Source organism: Thamnophis sirtalis, unplaced genomic scaffold (genome assembly GCF_051295495.1).
Source record: "Thamnophis sirtalis isolate CommonGarterSnake01/CBP01778 unplaced genomic scaffold, rThaSir2_p1.2 scaffold_3, whole genome shotgun sequence".
NCBI classification, from domain to species: domain Eukaryota; kingdom Metazoa; phylum Chordata; class Lepidosauria; order Squamata; family Natricidae; genus Thamnophis; species Thamnophis sirtalis.
Window position 1 is genome coordinate 97,401,396 of NW_028261383.1, and position 12,432 is coordinate 97,413,827.

Consider the following 12,432-nt stretch of genomic DNA (forward strand, 5'->3'; position numbering starts at 1 on the left):
ACAGAAGGATCTTGACAAACTTGAACATTGGGCACTATCTAATAAAAAGAAATTCAATGGTGAAAAGAATAAGGTTCTACATTTAGGCAACAAAATACAGTATAGGTGGTACCTTGCTCAATAGTAGTAACTGTGGGAGGGATCTTGGAGTCCTAGTGGACAACCATTTAAATATGAGCCAGCAGTGTGCAGCAGCTGCCAAAGCCAACACAGTTCTAGGCTACATAAACAGAAGGATAGAATCAAGATCACGTGAAGGGTTAATACCACTTTATAATGCCTTGGTAAGGCCACACTTGGAATACTGCATTCAGTTTTGGTCGCCATAATGTAAAAAAGATGTGGAGACTCTAGAAAGAGTGCAGAGAAGAGCAACAAAGATGATTAGGGGACTGGAGACTAAAACATATGAAGAACGGTTGCAGGAACTGGGTATATCTAGTTTAATGAAAAGAAGGACTATGGGAGACATGATAGCAGTGTTTCAATATCTCAGGGGTTGCCACAAAGAAGAGGGAATCAAACTATTCTCCAAGGCACCTGAGGGTAGAACAAGAAGCAATGGGTGGAAACTAATCAAGGAGAGAAGCAACTTAGAACTGAGGAGAAATTTCCTGACAGTTAGAACAATTAATCAGTGGAACAGCTTGCCTCCAGAAGTTGTGAATGCCCCAACACTGGAAGTCTTTAAGAAGATGTTGGATAGCCATTTGTCTGGAACGGTATAGGGTTTCCTGCCTAGGCAGGGGGTTGGACTAGAAGACCTCCAAGGTCCCTTCCAACTCTGCTATTGTATTCATTTGATGACTATGGATCTGAAAATCAAGCTTTCAAAGGACAGGTAGTTGGGTTTGAAATGGAGAGTGCATTGAATAAACAGAAATTATAAACTGTGAGACATGTTGAAGACATTTTGTTACCTTTTTTATTAAAAAATGGAAAAATGGATGGAGAAATTTTAAGGCATGCAAATACTAATATAGTACAAAGGTTGTGGTCTATTGCAAGAAATGAATGTTCATTTTAAAAAAAGTACAAAATGGCTGCATATAAAACATGCTTCTGCCCTACTTGTTATATACAGAAGTGAAAATTAAGTACAGGTACTTCCCGAATTACAAATGCAATGGAGCCTGCCCATTCCATTCGTAGCCCAAGGATTCGTAGGAGTGAATTGTGTAACTTGAATCTGATCACTCCTCCTTTTACCCCCAGATTTGCTAATTGAATGGGTGGCTTGTTAAGTTCACATGAGGTATCTCGGGGGGGGGGGGGGGAGTCATGGGGTGGGACTAGCAATGGAACAGGGCACCTACTTCAGACCTCCCAAGGCTTCCCCTGACCCACTGAGATACCTAACTCTCCTTCCCCACTAGGGTCCCCACAATTGCTCTCCCCCATTCTGCCCCACTGGGTCACTTACTTTATGAAGATCTGTCTCCTCTCCAGCCTCTCTGTTTCTTTGCCTGCTCCCTCCTTTCTCATCCGCAAAGGGTTTCGGTGACAAAAAACGAGGTGCAGTGGGATGCCTGCGCTTCTCCAGGCTTCCTTTCTCGCAACCAAACCGCTTGATAAAGCCTTCAGTGACAAAAAAGGAAGCCCAGAGGAATGCCTGCACCCTTCCGGGCCTCCTTTCTCGCCGCAGAAGTGCTTGAGGATTGCTTCCCTATAGGCTTCAGCAGCCCTTTGCAACAAGCCTTTGCTGGTAGGAACAGAGCTTCAGAGGGATGCGCCGCCTCTCCCAAGCTCTGCTAGGGCCGACAAAGGCTTTTTGCAAAGGCTTTTTGCTGAAGCCTACAGGGATACAATCTCCCTGTAGGCTTCAGCAAGGAAATGACAAACAGAGGGAAAGCCTGAAGGAATGAAGCCTTCCCTCCATTTGCAAATGTCCAGGCCTCAATTCGCAGAGAATAGAGGCCCAAAATGCAAAATCATGTGAGAACAGTAGCACGAGATCTCACGCTACTGATCTTGCATGATCTCACAGTATGTTAGGCTTCTGTTCTCTGCAAATGCACCAAAAGCCTGAAGCAATGAATCAGGCAAAGAAACCAGGATAGAGAGGAGAGTTTCACAAGGTAAGTGAGCCTCTATAGACAGAGTGCCTGTGACGACCTGGTGAGGTGAGGGAATAGACAGAGTGAATGTTGCAGAGCCTCTGTGGTTGTTTGCAAGGGCGAACAACTGCTGAGGTGCTGCAACATTCGTAATTTTGGGATTTGTTTGTAAACGCAAGGGATGCTTATAGCATAACTGTGAACGTTCTGTAAGGGAATGTTTGTAACTCGGGGATTACCTGTATATCAGGCAAAACAAAAACTAAATACAGTTGGAATGACCATTGGCTTACCTGAGGGGTCGTTGTCGGTGCACTGCAGGAGTGTCCAAGCAAGGGTTAAATTCTGTCCCACTGCCCAAGGACTGGACTGAAAATCTTTAGCCACACCCTCTGGCTCCTACCATCCTCAGTTTTTCAATGAAGGCATGGTCCATCTGAGATGGATGTCTGTCAGGCAAAGTATCCTCACAAGGAAAAGCAGGACATTCTGGAAATAATACCCCAGGGTGGGGTTGGATTCCTGCAGTGCACCGAGAACAATTTGTAGATTTCCTCAATCGAGGCCTGGGTAGCCCAGGCTGCGGTAGTCGCTGCGCTTCGGATTGAGTGCGCTGTCAGTCTGGTGTTCATAGGTGAGGGCAATATGAGCCTTAACCCAGCGACTGATGGTGGCGGATGAAACCTTCTGGCCCATGGCCACCGGTTGAAATGATACAACTAAGGCCTCTGAGCGTCAGAGGGAGGACGTACGCATAATGTACGGCTTCAATGCTCTCCGCACGTCGAGGGTATGCCAAAGGCGTTCCCTAGGATGTGAGGGCCTCAGGCAAAAGTTTGGGAAAACGAGCTCCTCGGCCCTGTGAAAGTAGGGATTGATCTTCGGGATAAACGACGGGTTCAGCCGGGGAATGACCTTGCCTCTATGGATGAGGCACAAATCCTCCCTGACTGACAGGGCTGCCAGTTCAGACACTCTCATTGCCGAGGTAATGGTGATGAGGAAAGCCATTTTGAAGGCAAGGTGCCTTATAGAAGAAGAGCGGAGAGGTTCGAAGGGTGGATCTGATAGAGCACTGAGAACAACAGCAAGGTCCCAGGACAGGTATTGATGGATCACCTGCAGCCGCAGGTTCGATGCGCCCTTAAGGCCCATACACTGGGGTGATGGCTGAGCGGTTGGGAAAAGTCAACAGATATTACAGTGGCCAATACAGCGACTTGGTGTCGTAAGGTGTTTGGAGCTAGTCCTTTATCGAAATCCTCGTGGAGGAAGTCCAGTATTTGAGAAAGAGATGCAGAAATTGGCTCTAGGTAATGTGAGCCGCACTAGGTGAAGAAGGCAGACCACGGGGCCCTGTAGATTCTGATGGTGGAGGGACGCAGGGGCGCCTGGATGGTATGAATGACCTGCCTCGAGAAGTTGGCTTGAGCTAGGAGATCCCCCTCAAGTGCCAGGTGGTAAGATTGAGCCACTGTGGCTCTGGGTGTTCTATGACCCCCTGGCTGAGGGAGACCAATCCTGGGGAATTCTCCAAGGCTGGCTGACCGAGAGGTTGGTGAGGTCGGCAAACCAAATCCTTCGAGGCCAGTAAGGGGCCACCAGCAGCATTTCCACTTGTTCCAGCAGAATCTTCCTGATGAGTCGAGGAAGTAGAGGCAATGGCGGGAAGGCGTAAAGCAGGCCCTTGGGCCAAGGGCAGTTGAGCGTGTCTACCCCTTCCGCCTGAGGCGGCTGTACCTGGTGTAAAAGCAGGGAAGTTGGGCGTTCTCTGGGGTGGCGAAAAGATCAACTAGAGGAGTGCCGAACCTGAGACACAGATGACGAAACAGGTTCAGATGCAGGTGCCACTCTGACTGGTCCAGAATGGATCTGCTTAACCAATCTACCTGAACATTGTTTATCCCCGACATGTGTTCTGCTCTTATGGAACTTACATGACGCTCTGCCCATCATCAGAGTGCATCTGCTCCACCATCAATGCGCCAAATCTGGTGCCGCCTTCGCGATTGATGTGCACTTTTGCCGCCACATTGTCCGTGCGAACAAGCACGTGACGCCCCTGCATGTCTGATTGGAACTTGCACAGAGCAAGACTGACCGCCCTCAACTCTAGCCAGTTGATGTTGTGGGTGAGCTCGCTGGCGGACCACCTGTCCTGCACTACCTTGTTGCAAAGGTGAGCTCCCCACCCGAAGAGGCTGGCATCCAACGTGAGGATCACACGCTTGGGTTCTCAGAACAACGAGCTCTTCATCAATGCTGGTGTTTGCCACCACCTGAGGGAGCGAAGTACTTTCGGCGATGGGCGAACGCGGGCCCTGAAGTTGCTTATGTACAAGTGGAACATTGGCTCTTTGCAATGGAAGGAGGAACCATTGCAAGTCTCTTGTGTACAGCCTTGCCCAGGGAACAATTGCCAGACAGGAAATCATCTTGCCCAGCAATTGCGACAGCAGGACCATGGGAAAATGAGACCATTGAACCTGCTGTACCAGGTCTTGGAGACTGCGGATCCGATCTGGAGACAGGGATACAAGGCGTGACGAAGTGTCGATCACCACTCCCAAGTGTACCACTCTCATGGAGTGAGTGAGATGACTCTTCTTGTGGTTGATGGAAAACCCGTGGTACTGCAGGGAGTCCATGGTGACTTTCAGGTCCTGCAGCACTTGCATGTGGGACAACAACTGGATCAAAATGTCATCCAGATAACATTGCAGACAAATGGGGCACTTTTGGACGTCCGCCGCCACTGCGGCCAGTATCTTTGTGAAGACCCTTGGGGCCGATGACAGGCCGAAGGGAAGGGCCCAATACTGGTAATGCCGGCCAGCATAATAAAACTGCAGGAATCACCTGTGGGCCAGTCTTATCGGAACATGGAGGTAGGCCTCCTGTAAGTCAATGGAAGTCATCAGATTCCCTAATCGAAGGCTGCCCAGGATTGACTGGAGGGGCTGCATCTTGAACTTTTTGTAGGCAAGATGATAGTTGAGCTTCTTCAAGTCCAAGATGGCCCTCCACCCTCCTGAGTTTTTTGGGACCAGGAAGAGGATAAAGTAGAACCCCCTCCTCTCCTGCCCAGGGGAACCAGTTCTATGGCCCTTATTTCTGTCAGATGACGGATCTCTGTCTCCATGAGCCCCTCTTGATGGCATACCTGGGTGTGGGACAATGAATGAAATGACGGGGAGAATGGAAATGAACTTTAGGGTGAGGCCGAGCCTCACTGCCACGCATCTGACATGGTCGCTTCTCAACTTTCTGCAAACAGTTGAAACCGACCCCCTATAAGAGTATGTGACTGGTGGTCATTTACGGCGGAACATCTTGTTAGCCGATCTGTCTTGAAATGGGCATCTAGAGAAGGACTGGTGATAGGTCCTGTCCCTAATGGGCTGCCTGTCCTGGTTTCGTTCAGAGCCCTGGGCATAAGGGCATTGGAAGGAGGTGGAAGTGGAGGAGGAATTAGGTTGCAAGTCAGTGGCCAGAAAGGACTGCTTCCGAAAGGAAGAGTTTCTGTGGTCCAGTTTACGCGAAATGGAAGGCATAACCTTCCACCTGTCCTTATTCTCATTAAGGACAGAGTCTAAGGCATCCCCAAACAACTTGCCACCCTTGAAGGGAGCAGACGCGAGCTTCCATTTAGATCTCATGTCCGTGTTTCAATGGCAGAGCCATAAGAGCCAGTGAGAGGTGATGTTAGCCGCCATGGCTCTGGAAGCAAACTTTGCTGTGTTAGGACATGTATTTTCAATGTATTCAGCTGCCGCCATTATTTTGTTAACATCTTAGCAGAGCCTGTATCCCCCTGGGGAATACGGGTGAGCAGTTGGCGTAACCAGGCAATTGAAGCCCTGCTAAAGAAAGAGGCCAAGGTGGAAGCCCTAATGGCCATGTCGCAGCCTGGTGGATCTTATGATAGGCCCTTTCCATTCTCCTCCGCTTTGAGCCCTTCCAAGAGATCTGGGGGAAGAATAGAATTAGAAGTTAGGGCTGCCACCAGAGCATCGACCTCCGGCAATTTAAGAAGATCTTCCATGCCAGACTCTATGGCATAAAGCCGTTTGTCATTACCCCCCCGGGGTCGCCCAGGTCCCTGGCTGAACCCACTGACATTGCACAACGTCCTTGAATTACTTAGGCGCCAGGTCCTAAGCTTGGATGGTCTCATCAAGCAACCCCCCCACTGGGGTCAGCAGGGTCTGTAGACTCCTGAGTAACGGTGGGGGGGGGATGTCGCCTCCTGGTGAGTAATGACCTTATATAATATAGACTTAAATAAAGAAGGCTTGAGCAGGCCAGTAAAAGCGGGCTTATCAGTTACCAAACCCTCATCCTCAGATAGATCTGGTTCAGCCAGATCCTCTCCTCCGAGACTGATTCAGCACTAACCACGGAGGGTGGAGGCGAGGAAGACCTGGGAGTCTTAGACTTGATCTTGTGACCCTGCCCTGATTTTTTCAGCACGTTCCCTAAGGCCCTAGGCAATACCCTGGGGTATCGCGGAAGCAATCACCTACATCATTTCAGCTGGGAGAGACGGTTCCCGGTCCTCCACTGGGCAGGTGCCCGTCCTGGAAGTAGAACTTGAGGCTGGCCTACAGGGCACAGAAGAGGGGAAGGGGGAGAATCCTCCTCTTCTTCTCCTACCTCACAGTCAAACAGATCTGCACCCCCACCAATAGAAGGTGAAGGGGACCTGGAGCCTCTATAAGATTGGTCTGAGGAGAACTCCTGTGATTCCCCCCCCCCACAGGATGGGGGAGGGGCAGGTTGGGAAAGGCCCTGGCTCCCCTGGCTGCCCTTCTGTTATAGAGCCTATCTATCCCGGTGGAGGGCCCTTGTTCAGGAGCTTCAACAATGGGATCCGTGTCCATGCTGCCTGAGATATCCACAGCTGAGCCTGAGGAAAACTTGGGCCTGGAGGCAGATGGTGATTCTACCCATGCACTTGCTCAGGCTGAGGCACTGTGGTCAGGAGAAGGGGCAGGGCTCTGTTGCGCCACAGGTGGAACTTGCTACTGGCAGGGGAAAAGGGCCATGGAGGATGGCAGCTGCCAAGGCCTCCGAATGCCCAAGCACTTGCCCAAAACTGCTGCAGGGAGATGCATCCGGTGGGTCCTGGAGCTCTGGCAGCAATGGGCGGCAAGTCAGCTTTTCGGTGGAAAAAAGACCGCCTCCAAAATGGCCACCGCCACCAAGATGGCGACGCCCAGTGGGAACATGTGGTGCGGCTCTGGCAGAAGAATGGCCGCTCCTGGTCGATCCCTCGTCGTGCAGCCTCTGGAGTCGATGGAAGTGCCTCCCGAATGCCGGACGGGCTGCCAAAGCTTCAGACAGTCCCGCCAGTGAAGATCAGCTGGGCGGCTGCACCGCAGAGGTGACGAGCCGCCCGGGAGGCTGAGAAGCGCACCGCTCCATCCAAGCGAATCCGGCTTCTCAGGGCAAGGCAAACGATACTGCTACAGTAAGGAAGGCTAGCTAACTGAAAAGGGAAGGTAAAACAATAAAAATCTAAGCTAAGGAAAGGTAGCAATTGAATTTCTATCAGCTAAGGCTGTTAAATACATCCGATGGGCTTTGGACTGAATTGAAAAACTGAGGATGGAAGGAGCCAGAGGACATGGCCAAAGATTTTCAATCCAGTCCTTAGGCAGTGGGACAGAATTTAACCCTTGCTTGGACACTCCAAGCAGTGCACTGGAGAATGGAGGATTTTAAAACAAGAAGAGATAGCCATAAATAAATGGATGCTGAATGAATGTGGAAGGACGCCTGAGTTGAGAGAAAAGCTGTGGTTGGATAGAGTTGACGAGATCCTCAAAACCAGAGGTGAGAAATTAAGTGAGAAGTTTAAACAATGAAAAGCAACAACCAAAGTGGTAAACGTATGTTTCATGGTAGCTAAGGTGTTTTGAAAGAACGAGAGGTATGTGATTGAGTTGGTATAAACTAGTTTTACATGTTTCCTTTTTTAAAAATGTCATGCCTTTAATTTTGTTGGTTTACTAGTTCCTTTTCTATAATTTGCATAACTATGCTTACCCTGAGGAGACTTCTGGGTGGGGAAGGAGGGAAGGGACTAGCATGTCTCTAAAAGAGACTGATAGATAGACTTTTTATATCTCTCCAGATAAGGAGAGGAGAAATGCTCACATTGCCCTGGATATCACCTCTCCAACCCTTCACATCAATGTTTTTATATACTCAGGGATGAACAACAGAACATGGATATTTCTAAGCCTATAATTCAGAAGGCATTGCATTTAAAAATTGTGCTAAAGAAAACTTTTCTGGCTTACATAAATTCAATTATACAAGCAGAGAACATCTAATCAATTATCATTCCAGCAACAGTTTATAGGCAAAACAAAACTGGCAATTAGGTAGGCATTATGAACTTGACAAAAACATCATTACATTGTCAAAGAAAAAAAGAAGCACAACTTACATAGGTATGTCTTAGGTATGGAAAAGAAAACCGTTCCACTTCAGCATTATGTTGATCTTTTTTATTTACAACACTGCAAACTTATCTGGAGGTAGGAAAATTCTACATTAATACAATATGCAGAATTTTGTACAATATATTTAAAACTAGCTATTCTTATTTGGTGTTTTTGTACACATGCTATCACACATAAAAGAGAATTTGAATTTTCTTAATGCTATAAAAGTGGTTTACAGTTTTAAAAAAATATGGCAACATCCTTATTCAGTTCTATACATCCATTTTTATGTCTTAACTTGTTCTTGTTAAAATGCATTTTATTTATGGGGATTACTTCAATATTTATTGGTATGGTTTATCAAAATGTTATTAATACTATTGTATAGCAATGTCATTGTCTTTAGCAATGACTTTCATTACATGAAAAATGTTTGTAAATTACCCAAGATTTAGTTTTATGTGCAAATTAATAGTAGAGTAAGAAAATAACAATATATACTTATGAAATACAATTCCTTTTGCAAAACCTTGTAAGTAATGTCACTGCAAGATTTTGGCTTTAGTACAATGTAGCACTTTGGATTGCAGAATACATACTTACTACAAACACTCCCACCCACTCACAAAGAAAAGTTAAGTTGGGTGAAATGAGCACTCTGGATAGAAGCAATGTCAACAGGTGTATTGGAAGAAATGTCTATCTGGGTTCAGTTCCAAGTGGGGGAAAACACTGGAAACATGGAAACTCTTTGGAAAGATGGTTTAATGGTGGACAAGATCACATGCCTTGGAGCTCCTGGGTGAAAAGGGAAGAGATGCTGAGAGTCCCTGGGTTTTATGCCCCCTCTGGGCTTTTAACTTCCTGGGGCACAGGAAGAGTATCCTGATTGGTTGCTGTCAGAGGTCATAGCTATATTTGTAGGTTATCTGTGTGCTAAATTTGGTTGGGTGGTGCAATGACGGGCAATGAAATGGCTCTGCCTGAAGGGGTTATGTACAATAGATTGGCTCAGGCCTTAATGGCCCATTGACAAAGGTAGTGGGGGTAGGGCTACTAAGAGTGAGTCTGTTTCCTGTCTAAAAACATGTTTCTCCATTTCTCGTCCAGGGAAATATAATATTCTGCTTTTTTAATATTTCTTAGGATATTTCATTTTTCTAGTAGAGGGGTGGGTGCTAACTTCCTTCAGCTGACTCCTGATAAGTGAGTGTTCTATGACTGGCATCATGCCTGACTGGCATCATGCCAGTCATAGAACATCATGCATCATAAAGCAGGTGTTTTATGAGCATCTATAACACGTGGACAAAATTTCCAGCAAACACACTTCCTAATTCCTGGTTAGAGAACGAGCATACTTATGTAATAAAAAATCATACTTCCTCAAATATTTTAATGCAGTTGACAATTTAAAAAAAAACACCTTTATTTGGAGATGGCAAATTCTAAACACACCATACAAGGAAAATAAACAGATAATATATTTATTGGGAAAAGAATGCAAATAAATGCGTACATTAAGAAAAGATAATTAATGTATCTACATTTTAAAATTAAATCAAAAGCTTATTGGATAAGAGCCCATTAAAAGTTAAAGAAATAGAAATTAGAATTTTAGTCTATTGTCTAAGCATTATAAACAAATAAGATTTATATAGAACTATCAGTTTTGATTTTTATTCCGGAGCTATGAATGATTGTAAATCGAGATTATGTGTATTTGACCAGTGTGGTCAAATACAGATAATCTCAATTTACAACCATTCATTTAGTGACCATTTGAAGTTACAATGGCACTGAAAAAAGTGACTTGTGACCATTTTTAATATTACAACCATTGTAGAAGATCACCTGATCAAAATCCAGTCTGTCAATTGGCATGAATTTATGACAGTTTCAGAATAGAGGGGGGTCATGTGATTCCTCCCCCCCTTTTACAAAATCAATGGGGAAGTCAGATTTACTTAACCACCATGTTTTTAACTTAACAATCGTGGGAAGAAAAGCCATAAAATGAGGCAAAACTCACTTAACAACTCTCTTGCTTAGGAACAGAAAATTTAGGCTCAAATGTGGTTTTAAGTCAAGGACTACCTACCCATATGCTATCAGAATATAGCCAGTATTATCTTTCTTTGAAAGACAGGCTATAGCATATGTAGGTAACTCTTTTCAATTTCAACTACACTTTCTTATCCTCCCCTGATTTGCAAAGGAGGTTACTTTTAAGGGTTGCTATGTGTGTCATGATTTCACCTCTTAACAATCTCTCCACCTTGCCAATACATAGATTGGGAGTTAGTGATTCCATCCATTTCCATAACAAATAAATGTGTAGACAGAACACATCTTTGGCCCCAAAATTGGAAGAAAAGCAAACAAATACATGATCAACAATAAATTTCAAGTATAGCACATTAGCATTGGAGGTAATCTTATCTTAAAGCTTAGAAAGTTATCATTGCACTTGATAATTAGTGAGATTGCCAAACAGAATTATGTAGTATTCTTGGATGTTTGACATTAGAAGAATTCTACTTGAAAGTATTGTTCATGCTAACTGATACTTATAAAAGTTGTAATTCAAAACATCTGGAATCCACAATATTGCCTACCACCAAAATTCATGCAAGTCATAACAATAATTCAAACCATTAGTGCTATATTAATAGCATTAGCCATTGATATAACCTATGATTGATGTATGATTTCATAGAATCCAGCCAATGAATGTTTTTCTAAGTCAACTTCTGTGATAAACTGAAAAAAGGAAATCCAGGCTAGTTATGCATCTCAGATTAACTAAGCCCAAATCTAAGAACAGCAATTAATCAAAAGATGTATATAGACTAAGATTTTATTTATTTTTTAATCAGTTTTTAATTAAACAACTTTGGTTCCTCTGGTTCTTCACATTTGTAAGTTTGTTTCAAATCACAGCATCAAAAGTAAATTCTGACACCTGAATTTAGTATACTAAACAATATTTTATACTGGTGTTTGTTTCCTAATTATGAATTGACTATACAGATTGTCCTCAACTTACAATCACAATTAGCCCAAAATTTATGTTGCTAAGTAAGAAATTTGTTAAGTGAATTTTGCCCCATTTTATTACTTTTCTTGCCACACATGTTAAATGAATCATTGCAGGTGTAAAGTAACACGGTTTGTAAATGAATCTGGCTTCCCCACTGACTTTGCTGATCAGAAGGTTGCAAAAGGGATCACATAACTCAAGGATACTGAAACCGTCATGAATATGAAACAGTTGTCAAGCATCTTAATGTAAATAATGTGACCATGATTGATATTGCAATGGTCGTAAGTGTGAAAAATGGTTATAAGTCACTTTTTTCAGTGCCATTATAACTTCAAACAGTCATTAAATGAACTATTGTAAGTCAAGGACTACCTGTACTACAAATGAAGATGCTTGATCAATAATAGACTGGATGACAATCAATAAGCAAAATAGAGGAACTGTAGATTGATAGTGTCCAAGTCCATAAATCAAGAAAATAGTTTAGTCTAAATGAATTTGTTCAAAATATAATTTATCATAATTCATGTGTAATTTACTTGTCACTTGAGTTGCCCAAACTTTTAGTAGTACAAAACACCTATTTCAATTCCAACTATTATTTCAATTATCAATACTTTCAAGCATGATTTTTTGCTAATTTCTTGGTTGTAATATTATATAGCTTTATAAAAAGAGAACAAAACACTTTCACATGGAGATGCCTTGAAATTGAATTGAGAGAGCAGCTTGCGCAAAATGCAGCTGTGAGGGTGGAAACTGGTTTGGCAACATGAGGCCATATAAAATTGATCCTTGAAGAGTGTTGGTTAATTATCTGGCACCAAGCCCAACTCAATGTGCTGGTATCATGTGCAGAACCCTGGTCTAAATA

General features: G+C 44.3%; 1 protein-coding gene across 6 annotated transcripts in view; it reads right to left on the reverse strand.

Annotated features, from left to right (window-relative positions):
* The window catches only part of AFF4 (ALF transcription elongation factor 4), a 61,760-nt gene that overhangs the window by 47,018 nt on the left and 2,310 nt on the right, over nucleotides 1-12,432 (reverse strand). For 4 of the 6 annotated variants that reach the window (XR_015695964.1, XM_087709574.1, XM_087709572.1 and 1 more), the window contains exon 2: nucleotides 8,515-8,599. The exons of the other annotated variants lie outside the window; for them this stretch is intronic. The gene's annotated coding sequence lies outside the window, so the exon portion shown is untranslated. The remainder of the gene's footprint in view (nucleotides 1-8,514; nucleotides 8,600-12,432) is intronic. 6 annotated transcript variants of the gene reach the window in all.